Raw genomic sequence first — 12,964 nt, 5'->3', positions numbered from 1 at the left:
AGACCGCTCGAAAGCGCTGGAGACGCTGTAGTACATATGCCAGGCTGTAAGTGGCGCTGTAGTCTGCCACAAAAGCAGAATCAGCCCTTGCAAAAACAGGGGTGGAAAAGAGCAAATGGAGCAAAATGAGGCATGGCTAAAATGCATGATCTGTTTGGTATTTTGAAATAAAAACTTCAAAGACATGTTTTATATAGGTATGGCCCTACAATATATGTTTCAAATATAGCATGATAGGTCCACTTTAACTAAAGCTCTACTGTCTAAAATTGTCAATGACACCAATTGTGTCTGCTCAGTTTCAAGAGCAATATATCTGGGGATGATAATGATAGCCGAAGGGTTTAACAGTGAGGGTCCAGCAAAACTTTCAACAAATGGCAGGTAAAGCCCACAACATTGCAGGAACATGATCTGCCCCCCCACCTGCTGTCTCACTGACCCGCAAGACCATGTACATGACACATTTAAAAGGATTACTCTGAAGTTGGACTGTTCAGTCTGGAGTGAAACCAGGGTTTGCAGTGCAGTAATGCCAGTCCTACTGAGGGATTATAGTGTTGAGATGCTATCATCACAGCCACTCTACTGTCTATTTAAAGATTCTCTCTCTCTCTCTCTCTCTCAGGATATTTGGAGCAGTAATGTGACTGGAGCACACCTGCCATGTTTGTGGATAGCCTCTCCCACCTGTAGCCAAAGGTCAGTTTATAAAATATTAATTTCATTGAGATTTCCACTACATTAGTGGAGTGCTTTGTTTGAACTATGGGTTTTAGGACTTATTCCTTCACCACTCAACTGGCTAATGTTTGACAAGGGTTTACCTCGATAGTAACTCAAAATTAGCTTATCAGGTCATAGACATACTGTATTTTCTCTACTCAAATTAGCATAAAATAGAAGAGGAAGTCTTATTCAAGATATCTGCACCGGAACCCGGACAAAAATCCAATGGGTGTCAACTTTGGGTGAGAACAAATGTACTCATGCTTAACCTTGAGCACCAGCTGCTCTATCTTGTGGAACAACAGTTTCGAATTGCAGGTTGTAAATGAGTTGAATTGAAGAACAAGATAGGATGTGACCTGTTTTCTACTGACAAGTTTACAAAATGTGGACAGGTTTAATTTGCTCATTACTCTACCAGCAGTTTTGAGATGTACCATAGGGAGCTAGTTCTGGGTCATGAATGTATCATGTGAACTCTGGATGGCAGCAGAGTTTATCTGCCAGACGGGCCGCAGCGTCTGAGCTCTAGGCAGAAACTCAGACAAACTACGGCACCTTAATCTGGATTATCTGATGAATTAGAAACCAGGTCGCTTGTGTAATCCCGTTGACAAAGTTGTGGCAGCTTTTCAGCCATTTGATGGTAGCCAAATTATCCAGGGCAGGCATCCCAACATGGGCGAGACTGACTGAAGCAGTACCTTTTTTTTTTTTAATTACCGTTTTTGTTAGTTTTAGGTTTTTTGTGATTTGTCAGAGAAGCACCACACTTTGGTGGAACTAAGGTCTAGGGGAAACTACACACTTTAAAGTCAAAATGATACCAATTCATTTTTTATTTCATAAAGTTCACAAGGTTTTTTTATTTTTCCATCTCAAACCCTAATATGAGAGTAAATATTAAAGCTGTCAAATAAATACTGAAAAAACAATACTTCCATCTAAAAAGTATCGTAGTTTAAAGTAACATAAATGACTATACGTTTTTGTAGGCCTTGAAGTACCTCTAATGCCCCTTTCACACCAAGGCTTTTCCCGTTCTAGCTCCGTGCTAGAGCTTTTCTGGTTCAGAACCGGTTCAGCTCCCGCCCTGTTCACACCGCTCAGAACCCGACTGGTGCTGCGTCATCGTTTGCGTCATGACGTAACCGTTTGCGTCATGACGTAACCATTTGCATGCCTGCTTCATAAAGCCAAACCGCGCGGAAACCCCTCACATCGACAACAACAACAATGGCCGATTGTATTGAAGCGCTACTCGTTTTGCTCTGTCGAAACGAAATGAAAGAAATGGGACGACTTTACTACCAACTTTACATGCTACATTCAAAAGTGTTTTACAATCATCATCGATTTCAACGATGATTCCGTAGGAGAAAGAAGGTAAATATACGTCCTATTCGATGACGTTAGAGCTAGCTGTTAGCCTCTGCATGCGCCAAGCTCAAAATACCCACCGTTGCAGCATTAATTACTACGGTATAACATTAAAACTGATTCTCAATGTTATTTCCACGGATCATGTTGAAGCTGGCGGAAAGGCGGTGTGAACATGAAAAAACGGTGCTTTTCAAGCTCCAGCTCCGAATCGGCCCTGGAACCGCGTTGGTGTGAAAGGGGTAAAAGTTGTAGTACAGTGGGTTACTGGGCTTATTGAACTTTTCATCATTAGGCACGTTCACACCGCAAGTACTTTTCCCACTTTAGTTCATGAGAACTCTTTAGTTCTCATGAATGTACTAACTAAGTACAGATCACAAATGAAGCCGCTGACGTCCCTTCTTCTTTTTCTGCTTTGGGTTTACTGGCAGGCCGCAAACAACTTCACAGCGTATACTACCGCCCGAAGTCCCCAGCCGGAAGTCCCCGGAGTTGGGGACTGGCTTCAGTAGAAGCTGCTGGGACTCCGAGCAGCTTCTACTGAAGCCTTCGAGTAAATAGCCAGAACGCCGACACCTCCTCGTCTCCACCGCTCCCATGTTTTCTTTTGTGTTGCCATAAGTTAGACTCTCTGCGTTTGTGCGCTGGGCTAATGCTAATAATGCTAATGCAAGGATAATAAAATGGCGGCTTCACAAAACTTTTTGGGGAGTTTTTACGGGGCGTGGTTTGCATTCCGCCCAGCCAATCAGACATAGGAACCTTTTTCTCCCACGAAGTCCCTGCTCTCTAGCAGGGATAGAAAAGGGGGTAAAAAAGGTTCTGATGAACTCATTTTAGTTCCGGCTCTTTTTGGTGTCAACGCGACATTTCGGAACTATATCGGAACTAAAGTGGGAAAAGTACTGCGGTGTGTACGCTGCTAATGTGACAATTTACACACTGAACCGGAAACTGAGACATAAAAGAGACGACAAAAACATTTATAATTATAAAAGTAAGATGACACTATCGTTGGCAATATGATATTCTCATAAATAATAATAGAAATACATTTAAAAATAAACAATAATAATTACATCAATCAGAATAATCCATGCAGTAATTGCGTTATAATCAATTAAAAACATGAATTATCCTACAAATATCATTTTCCAAAAAATGAACTTGATGACATTGCACACACACACACACACACACACACACACACACACACACACACACACACACACACACACACACACACACACACACACACACACACACACACACACACACACACACACACACACACACACACACACACACACACACACACACACACACACACACACACACACACACACACACACACACACACACACACACACACACACACACACACACACACACACACACACACACACACACACACGAGAAGAGCACATAACTGACGGTGTGAGCTTTACCAGAACCTGCTTATAATGCATACAGCAACACAGCGGGGAATACACTGCTTTCCTCAGAGTGGAGAGTATATCATGGCCAGCTAATGTCATGGTTTCAATCCGAGTCTGATGATAACCTTTTCTTATGATAACCTTTCAAACTGTAGTTCCTGAATATTGCCTTTTGGAAAATACACATTCAAAGTAAATATATGGATGTTTTAAATGTGACAGTAATTTACAAAATGTGGCATAGGCTACATATAAAAAATATGTCCATATAATGTAAACCACCTGTGTTCTAAGGCAGTCCCACTGTCTGTCAATAGAAGGAGGATGTCAGTACAATTTCGAAAATATAAATCAATACATTTCTTTATAAATCCAATTAATATGATTATTTGGTGCGTCATATGTATGCCGATTTAAAGCACTGCTTCAATAAATATAAAACATATAACTGAAAGCTCATTCTTTCATGTATCAGCTTTAATAAATAGGCAAGATCAAATAATCCAGCATTTCCCTGGTGCAGTTTGGCGGTAAAGGCAACGCGTAACGGGGGTTCCACGCTGCGCGTTTAGACTTGTGGAAGTGTTGACTAATTAAGATAGAAAAGACTACCTGCCCGTTCATTTGACCCGTATATATGTGTTAACGCTACCAATGAAGGAATCATTGTGAACAATGTTTAAGGTGCTGAAACAAGGATGCGTTATATTCAATCCCAAGAAGTTAAAGGGGAACATAACAAGAAACAACCAGGAGCCCCAAACACCAGCAAACACGACAAGAGTTAAAGGCAAAACTCTAGGCACTCACCCTCAATGACACAGCTGTCCAGCACGGTGCTTAAGTAGAAAAAATATTTGACAGCGATGGCTTTGGAGATGTTGTTGTTACAGCAGAAAGCTCACTCCGATGCTGTTGAGAGGTCTACTTTTCCTTAAAACTGTGAGCCTCTGTCCAACGCCTCCAATGTATCAAAAAGCGGCCAATGCGAAGTCATGTAAAGCAGCCAGTCTGGTGATGCGTTTAAGTAGCATGACACGGACAGAAAATAAGCTACGATCAACCCACTCCTCTGTCCAAGGGTCTTTAAAACAGCCTACTCGGTAATATCCGGATCACTTTGGAGTGTAACTGCTGAATACGATTATAATTAAGGCTAACGCTACTTTAGCCTTAACAATACATGCAGGGAATATGTTGCCTAATTAAACTTTTATCAATGGGTGCGGGAGAGTGTGTAGAAACTTTACTGCATGAACGAACAATAATAATGTATATAATGTAGACGTATGTTTATAGGTTTACAATGCTTAGATTAGAAGACTTGTTTGTTTCCTTTCCAGTAGCGATATTTTTCTGACACGAGTTAAAAATATCATTTTTTCCCCATGGTACATGAACGCAGCAGCAGGCAGTATTTGACAGACAGGTCGTGCAGTGACTCAGAGCTGAGTCACAGCGTCGTGTCCCGCCCACACCGCGGTGGCGGCCAATAGAGATTTCTGCGGAAGCGGGTACAGTTAAGCAGCCCCCACACTTATTATACATCCATGCCCCCACACTTCTGTGTGTTTGGTTTATATCCAGGTGTAAAACGAAATAGTTATGTGTATTCATTATGCAAACATGTTTGAGGCAGGGTTGGGAGGGTTACAATAAAAATGTATTCTGTTACAATCACTACGTGATAAAGATGTAATCAGAACCTAATCTGAGAATCCAAATGCAATTAACCTTGTTACTCTCTATTACGTTAAAGCCAGGTAATAGGAGAGCTTCTGAATGCAGGCCACATTGTATTATGTTAGCTTAAAGTACAAATATTAAGTTCTACATTTTTGCTTTAAAAAATGTATGTTAATGTTGTCAGTGACACCTGTGCTGTTTCTACCAAGACCACTCAGCATGTGTGCTTATCAGAAAAGTGTAAATAATAAGATCATGGTCAAATTAAAGGGTTCTTCAACTGAAATCCTTCATGTATTCCTCTGCCCCTCAAACATCTTCTGATTTTAAGGTTGTCTTTTTTCATTAGACACTATTACTGACATGTGTTGTCCCGCTGCGCCCCCAGGTGGTGGAGGTTGGTATTTTCTCACTTGCACTGTTTAGTGGGATTGTTTCTTTTCCTACTTAGATTTTTTTCCAGTTGCTAACACACTAAAATTAGACATAAAGCACAATTATTTAAACTCGCACTCAAAGAGCAAAACCTCAGCTCAGATCTCCAAAACAAAGCAGACTTCCTACATTGGAGTAGTGTCAACAAGGGTAAAGTGTCTTGTACTATAAAGGAAGTCAAGTGTGTGCCATTGGTTTTGTATTGGTAAGTGTTTATAGTTCTGAGTGCGGGCTTCAGTTTGCAAGATATGAGGTATTTTGCACTTACAAACATAGTAAAATACTAATAATGTAGTTGCAGGTAACAGTAATCCACTACTAATAGTATCTCCTGGGTAAAAACTATCCTCCAGATTACACATGGAAGAAAACTTTTAATAATGAAATAAAAGAACAAAGAAAACAGATAACATCTAATTATTGCTCAACATTGGCAGAGCAACAGCCGCTCAGGGCCCTGAACATCCTTACGAAGAACTTCCTGATCCTTTTCCCCTGACTGTTTCTGGCTGAGACTCCACCAGAGCTGATGTGGGCGTCAGCGGTAGAGGGTGGAGAAGAACCTTCACCAGTGGAGGGACTTTTGAGTGCAGCTTTTGTCATGGCTGGAGCAGATTTATCAGCTGCGGCTGTGCCTCTGTAACAGCGTCATAAAGAACAGTCGTTGCTCTCTTTGAGTCTCCACCACCAAGTAAGCTTTCGACAGTGAAGCAACGGGGAGCTGAGACCTCCTTCTTTGGAACAGCTGTCATGGTGTCATCTGTAGAAACAGGGGCACCAACTGAGGCCTCATCAATGGAGAAAACAACAGCTATACGTTTTCTACACCCACGAATGAATCCACGGTGGCAGCGCAGGCTACGTCTATTGAGCTCATGTCGGATGAAGCCCCCTCTGATGTGTCCACTGCAGGAGAATCACCATCACCACCAACATAACCGTTATCTTCCTCAGATGATTCCTCTACCAGAGAGTCAACAGCATCCAGTCCAGTTATGAATGGGTCTAGCAGAGCGTCACTGGGTGTGGTTCTCCTCCAAAGATTCAGGTGCAGCATCTCAGTCAGGAGGACGAACCTTTGCTCATTGGTAGATTAAAGCTGGGTTCAGCTGCATGTGGAAATGAAGTCAAACATTGTTTAAATTTAGTGGTAAAAACGAAAAATGGCTGATATCGAAACCAAACCATGGATATTCCAAACTTGTTAATCATTTACTTGTACACTAAGAGAAGGACCCTACCTTCTGCAGGTCCTCCAGATTTCTGACACTGGTTGAACTCCCTCTGTGTTTTTGCGGAGGGAAGCCAGTCGGTACATGGTTGCCAAAACACCACCCAAAGACCAGATGTCCACTGCCTCTGTGATGGGAAGGCCCATAATAACTTCAGGAGACCTGAGGGTGGAAGAAAAGCGTTTTAATTTTGGAATGTTTTACATATCATGCAGTGATGTGATTCGACAAAAAAAAAAATGATAACTGGAACACAAACACCCACCTGTACGCAGCAGGCTGCATGATGACACCACGCTTGACTTCAGCAGATACAACGGCTGAACCAAAGTCAATCACTTTGACTCTGAGTTGTTTTCCATCAGCAGCATGAGGTTCTGAGGTTTGATATCAGCGTGATCACACCAACAGTCTTCAGAGACTTCAGGGCACTGAGCAGCTGCAGAAACAGAAGATAAATAAAGTTGCTGCAGCTGAAAATTGACAACTAAAACTGGTTGGTGTAAACAACTCATCATGGTACCGTTAGATCCATGGGTGTCGCAGCCATTATAGGAGGGATTAAGTGAGGGACAAGTCCCCCCCACTTTTTGAAATAATTAGTTTAGATCCCCCCACTTTTACCATGTGGAAAGTCCGTGAATCAGTCTATCCACTCGCCGCACTTTGTAGAGCGCTGTGTCAGTGCTTCACTATCAAATCCATTCCACTCGCTTATTGAGAGAATGCCCAAATCAATGAAACTCCGTAGCCTACCCTGTTTTCACTGCTGCTTTGTACCAAGGCAGATTCTCACATAGCGTGCATGTTCAAGGAGTGTTTTCATAGTTGGACAGCTCATTGGCCTGTACTACGAAGCTGGTTCAACCTAACCTGGATATATTTGAGTTAGCCGGTTGGCCTAATCCAAAACATACGCGCTCTCGCTAAACGGTACTACGACGCGGGTTATCAAGTGGATCGCTCAAGACAGCCGAGCCCTATCTAGTTAGGTGCGCGTTCACATGAAAGGGGTGGTATTTGGAGCATTCGACCAATCACAAACATGGAGAAGCGTACTGACAGCGCAGCGTCATACTTCCTGAATGAAAAGTCAACTATAATATTAGACATATGAAGAAGTTAAACTTTAAACATCCATGACTTAAACACTGTATCCAGGATAAAAGCCACATAGTTGCACCTGCAAGGTGAATACAGCTGGTAAAAGAACAAGTGTTTGAATGCGTACATTAACAGGTTTATGATATCACTGCCCCGTCTAAGACACGAGTGGATCTGACTTTAATTACATTTGTCTCGAGTGTTTCGTCAACTTAATGTGCTGCTTAAAATAATACTTCTGCATACAGTATGTGACACTGTGAGTGTTGAAAGGCCAGATACAGCTCAGTTGACTCAGATAAGGAAATATATGATGTGATATGCCGCGGATCGACTGTACTTAATGCTACTCTGATCCGGTTACTTATGTTGTGGCAGATATTTAAGTAGGCTTTCTTAACGCTAATGTTATAATAGTCAGATTGCTCTGAAGATGGGAGGTGATATTCTATTAATGTTCACGTTCACACAGTCGGTGATTTTTGCCGGCCGTCTTTCCTGCAACGGCAGCTTTTCTGTATTTCCTTTCTCCTGTATGACTTGATCGCTTTAAACTCTACACACTGAGCTCTGATTGGTCAGCAGGCAGTGCTTTCACTGAGTTGAGCTCTTAGTCTGCAACCTAACCTGGGGGGTATACTACGAAGCAGGATTTTCATTAGCAAGATAACTTCTGGGATTTCCGGTACTACGAAGCTGGTTCACTTTTTAGCGGGCTAGATCTCCATGGTGACTTATCCTGGAACCTAGTCTGTGCTCCGAAGCAGGATAGGTACCAGGATAAGAGATCAACACAGTGAAAGCACCACGCCTTCTGTGCTGACCAATCAGAGCTCAGTGTGCGGAGGAAATACAGTTTAAACTGCCATTGCAGGAAAGACGGCCGGCCAAAATCACCGACTGTGTGAACGTGAAAATTAATAGAATATCACCTCCAATCTTCAGAGCAATCGGACTATTATAACTATTATTATACTATTATGTTAAGAAAGCTTAATTAAATATCTGCCACAACATAAGTAACCGGATCAAAGTAACATTACGTAGCCTACAGTCCGCGGCACAGTGAGTGCAGACGTCGATGTGTCCCATTATCATTCATATCGCATCATAATGTATCATATATTTCCTTATCTGAGCCAGCTGAGCCCTATCTGGCCGTGCAACACTCACAGTGTCACATATGCAGAAGTATTATTTTAAGCAACACATTAAGTTGACGAAACACTCGAGTCAAATGTAATTAAAGTCAGATCGTGTTTTAGACGGGACAGTGATATCATAAACCTGTTAATGTACGCATTCAAACACTTTTTCTTTTACCAGCTGTATTCACCTTTCAGGTCCAGCTACACTGAACAAAAATATAAATGCAACACTTTTGTTTTTGCTCCTATTTTTCATGAGATGAACTCAAAGATCTAAAACATTTTCTATATACACAAAATAACCCTTTCTCTCAAATATTGTTCACAAATCTGAAAAAATCTGTGATAGTGAGCACTTCTCCTTTGCCAAGATAATCCATCCCACCTCACAGGTGTGGCATATCAAGATGCTGATTAGACAGCATGATTATTGCACAGGTGTGCCTAGGCTGGCCACAATAAAAGGCCACTCTGAAACGTGCAGTTTTGCTTTATTGGGGGGGTCCGAAAACCCAGGGGTTAAACCCTAACCCTAGCCCTAACATGTCACCCATTGAGCATGTTTGGGATGCTCTGGATCGGCGTATACGACAGCGTGTTCCAGTTCCTGCCAATATACAGCAACTTCGCCCAGCCATTGAAGAGAAGTGGACCAACATTCCACAGGCCACAATCAACAACCTGATCAACTCTATGCGAAGGAGATGGGTGGCATGTTAGGGTTAGGGTAATGTTGTGAATCGAGTGGCCTGTGTTTATCGTCCATAACATACGCCTGCCCATACCATAACCCCACCACTAGTGATGGCAGTTTGACACTGAAGCTTCTAACGGAGCTTCAACCCTGGACTTCCTATTCCATAGAAGCAGTGCTTCGAAGCTTGCTTCAAATCACGTGACATGTGACGTCCGAAGCAGCAACTGCTTCAAATCACGTGACATGTGACGTCCGAACCAGCAACTGCTTCATTTCCTGAATGAATCAACTCACTGGATCGCCGTCCAATCAGGTGATTCAATGCACTGCCTCGTCTCAATTCTGACAGGTGACAGGTTGAAACAGTTTCAAATTTGAGCGCTTCAACACTTTATAACCGCTCTAAACAATGCGCAATGTGTGGGTTGTTGTCGTAGTTTGCATTGTTGCTGTTGAGTTGTTGTTGGCATTGCATTTGAATTGGATCATTATAGAGCAAGCCAGGAAGAAAAATAGGTCGTTCTGGTTCGTGAAACACTTCGAAATGTGGAGAAGTTGTGAACAAAAAGACAATGAGTAATATAAAAACACTTCGATGGTCTAAGGAATTGATAGCCCAGTGGATAGAGCCGGCGGCCAAGATGCGGCGATATCCTCCGCGCAGCTGGTTCAAAGCTCGGAATAGTTAAACTTTGAATCATTGCTTTTCAACTTTAATACTTTAATAACTGATAAAATGCCCTCTCCGCCAAAAAAAATGTCAAGCACTCTCTAGTCTCTTCTCAATAACCCAATACACACTATTATCAATCTTTAATTGCAAATAGAACATGATATTCAGTCTTAGTGTGTGTGTGTGTGTGTGTGTGTGTGTGTGTATCGAATATTTTTCAAGGCAAAGATGCGTTAAACCCACTGCAGCCTTGCACTTCGCCAGGAGAGGTCGCTGTAACTGAAGCTTCGAGAAATGAACCTATTTCCGACACAATTGTCCAAGTGGTTCGACGCTTCATTCAAAGCTTCATTTTGCCATCACTACCCACCACCACCATGGGCCACTCGATTCACAACATTACCCTACACTACAGGCATTTTTGCGAGCAACCAATCACATGAATCTCCCGCCCCCGACATACAAAGCAATAGCAATGTTAAAACGAAGTAAACTGGATATAAACTCTCCAAACAGGCGAAAAAACTATCAGTTTCACCCACTGTCTCTGCCACCTCCCTCCATGCCTGGTTCCTCCGGTTTGTATCCCGGTAAATAGTTCCGGTCGTAAAGAACCGGGTGATTTGCTACCGTAATATCTCGTTTGGAATATGAGGAAATGAACTGCGGTCTGGCTCTCCCAGCTTGCACGCGGTTTGATTGGCTGCGCTTGCACTGGTGGGATTTGCATAAACGGGATTTCATTGGCTGATGCCAAGCATCGAGCCTCAAAAGTTGAACATTGTTCAAAAGTTGAACATTGTTCAACTTTTGATGCCGATAGATGCTCGTGATGCTTGCAAAGCCATGCCATGCTCCCCACAATGCAGTTCGGCGAAGATTCAAAATCTTCTACGTCACCCCATTCAAGTGAATGGGCGAAGCGTTGAAAGCATTTTTTGATGCCTGTAGTGTAGACGTACCGCAGGCACACCTGTGCAATAATCATGCTGTCTAATCAGCATCTTGATATGCCACACCTGTGAGGTGGGATGGATTATCTCGGCAAAGGAGAAGTGCTCACTATCACAGATTTTTTCAGATTTGTGAACTATATTTGAGAGAAATTGTTATTTTGTGTATATAGAAAATGTTTTAGATCTTTGAGTTCATCTCATGAAAAATGGGAGCAAAAACAAAAGTGTTGCATTTATATTTTTGTTCAGTGTACATTTGTCTCGAGTGTTTCGTCAACTTAATGTGTTGCTTAAAATACTTCTGCATACAGTATGTGACACTGTAAGTGTTGCACGGCCAGATACGGCTCAACTGACTCAGATAAGGAAATATGATACATTATGATGCCGCAGACTGTAGCCTACTAAATGTTACTCTGATCCGGTTACTTATGTTGTGGCAGATATTTAAGTAAGCTTTCTTAACGCTAATGTTATAATAGCCAGATTGCTCTGAAGATGGGAGGTGATATTCTATTAATGTTCACGTTCACACAGTCGGGGATTTTTGCCGGCCGTCTTTCCTGCAACGGCAGCTTTTCTGTATTTCCTTTCTCCTGTAATATGACTTGATCGCTTTAAACTCCGCACACTGAGCTCTGATTGGTCAGCAGGCAGTGCTTTCACTGAGTTGAGCTCTTAGCCTGCAACCTAACCTGGTCCCGACCAGGTTAGCCGCACAGCCTAAGTTACCATGGAGATCTAGCCTGCTAAAAAGAGAACCAGCTTCGTAGGACCGGAAACCCCGAGTTTTCTCTAAAGTTAGCCGGCTAAGCGAAAATCCTGCTTCGTAGTATACCCCCCTGTTGTGTGATGGGTTTGATTTCCTCCAGAGAGAGCGGGTTGCCAGGTCTGTCATTGAGCAGCTGGTGCTGATTCATGTTCAACCTTTCAAAGTCCAGACATGTGTTCAAAGCTCTCCAAGAACCGAACGAGGTTGATCGGATCGAGACCACAGATGATTTTCAGCATGGCCAGCTGGAGAGAAAACATTAGGCATCTAAGAAACAGTTATTAATAGATGGCATTAAATGAAATGGGCTATTTTAGAGTCTCAGATGATGTACCTCTGTGTGGTGCTTCTGGGACCCCTTCTGAAAGATCTTGATGACCGAAGTGTCTTTGGTTTCCGTGTTGTTGCACTCAGCGACTGAACTGAAGCTGCCGGTGAACGTGAAGTCCTGCAGTTGGTACACACTGTGCAGCACATGCAAGTGTTGGATCTCAGCCTCAAGTCCTGAGACAGATACATGGAGAGAACATGTGTTAAGCCACAACATTAAATCAACACGAAGCAACACAGATGATTTTCAGATCATTTAAATGAGGGGAATTCAACAAAACAATATCAACTAAAAGTTTATAATGGATACAGGTCTGCTATTCTCATTCATTTTGTTAAATATATATATATATTTGTGATGGAGTTATTATTACTTTTAT

General features: G+C 42.4%; 1 protein-coding gene and 1 long non-coding RNA gene across 4 annotated transcripts in view; both read right to left on the bottom strand.

Annotated features, from left to right (window-relative positions):
- LOC307045373 (SERTA domain-containing protein 2-like) overlaps positions 1-4,641 on the bottom strand; it is a 57,289-nt gene extending 52,648 nt beyond the window's left edge. Inside the window, exon 1 of one of the 2 annotated variants that reach the window (XR_013809898.1) lies at positions 4,362-4,641. The gene's annotated coding sequence lies outside the window, so the exon portion shown is untranslated. The remainder of the gene's footprint in view (positions 1-4,361) is intronic. The other variant, XM_079690998.1, reaches the window with a different exon arrangement.
- A 1,286-nt stretch (positions 4,642-5,927) lies between these two features.
- On the bottom strand, positions 5,928-11,486 carry LOC307044419. Of its 2 annotated transcripts, XR_013809637.1 has the most exons (4): positions 11,069-11,486; positions 7,170-7,343; positions 6,914-7,066; positions 5,928-6,781 (listed from the first exon to the last, which is right to left on the bottom strand). It is a non-coding gene; the product is annotated as an uncharacterized lncRNA (long non-coding RNA). The 2 variants fall into 2 exon arrangements; XR_013809638.1 differs by lacking the exon at positions 11,069-11,486 and having other exon boundaries at positions 7,170-8,289.
- Positions 11,487-12,964: the final 1,478 nt, after the last annotated feature.

The sequence above is a fragment of the Notothenia rossii genome, assembly GCF_949606895.1.
Source record: "Notothenia rossii genome assembly, chromosome: 6".
NCBI lineage: Eukaryota > Metazoa > Chordata > Actinopteri > Perciformes > Nototheniidae > Notothenia > Notothenia rossii.
The sequence above is the reverse complement of the archived record's forward strand: the minus strand, read 5'-3'. Positions and strand labels throughout refer to the sequence as shown.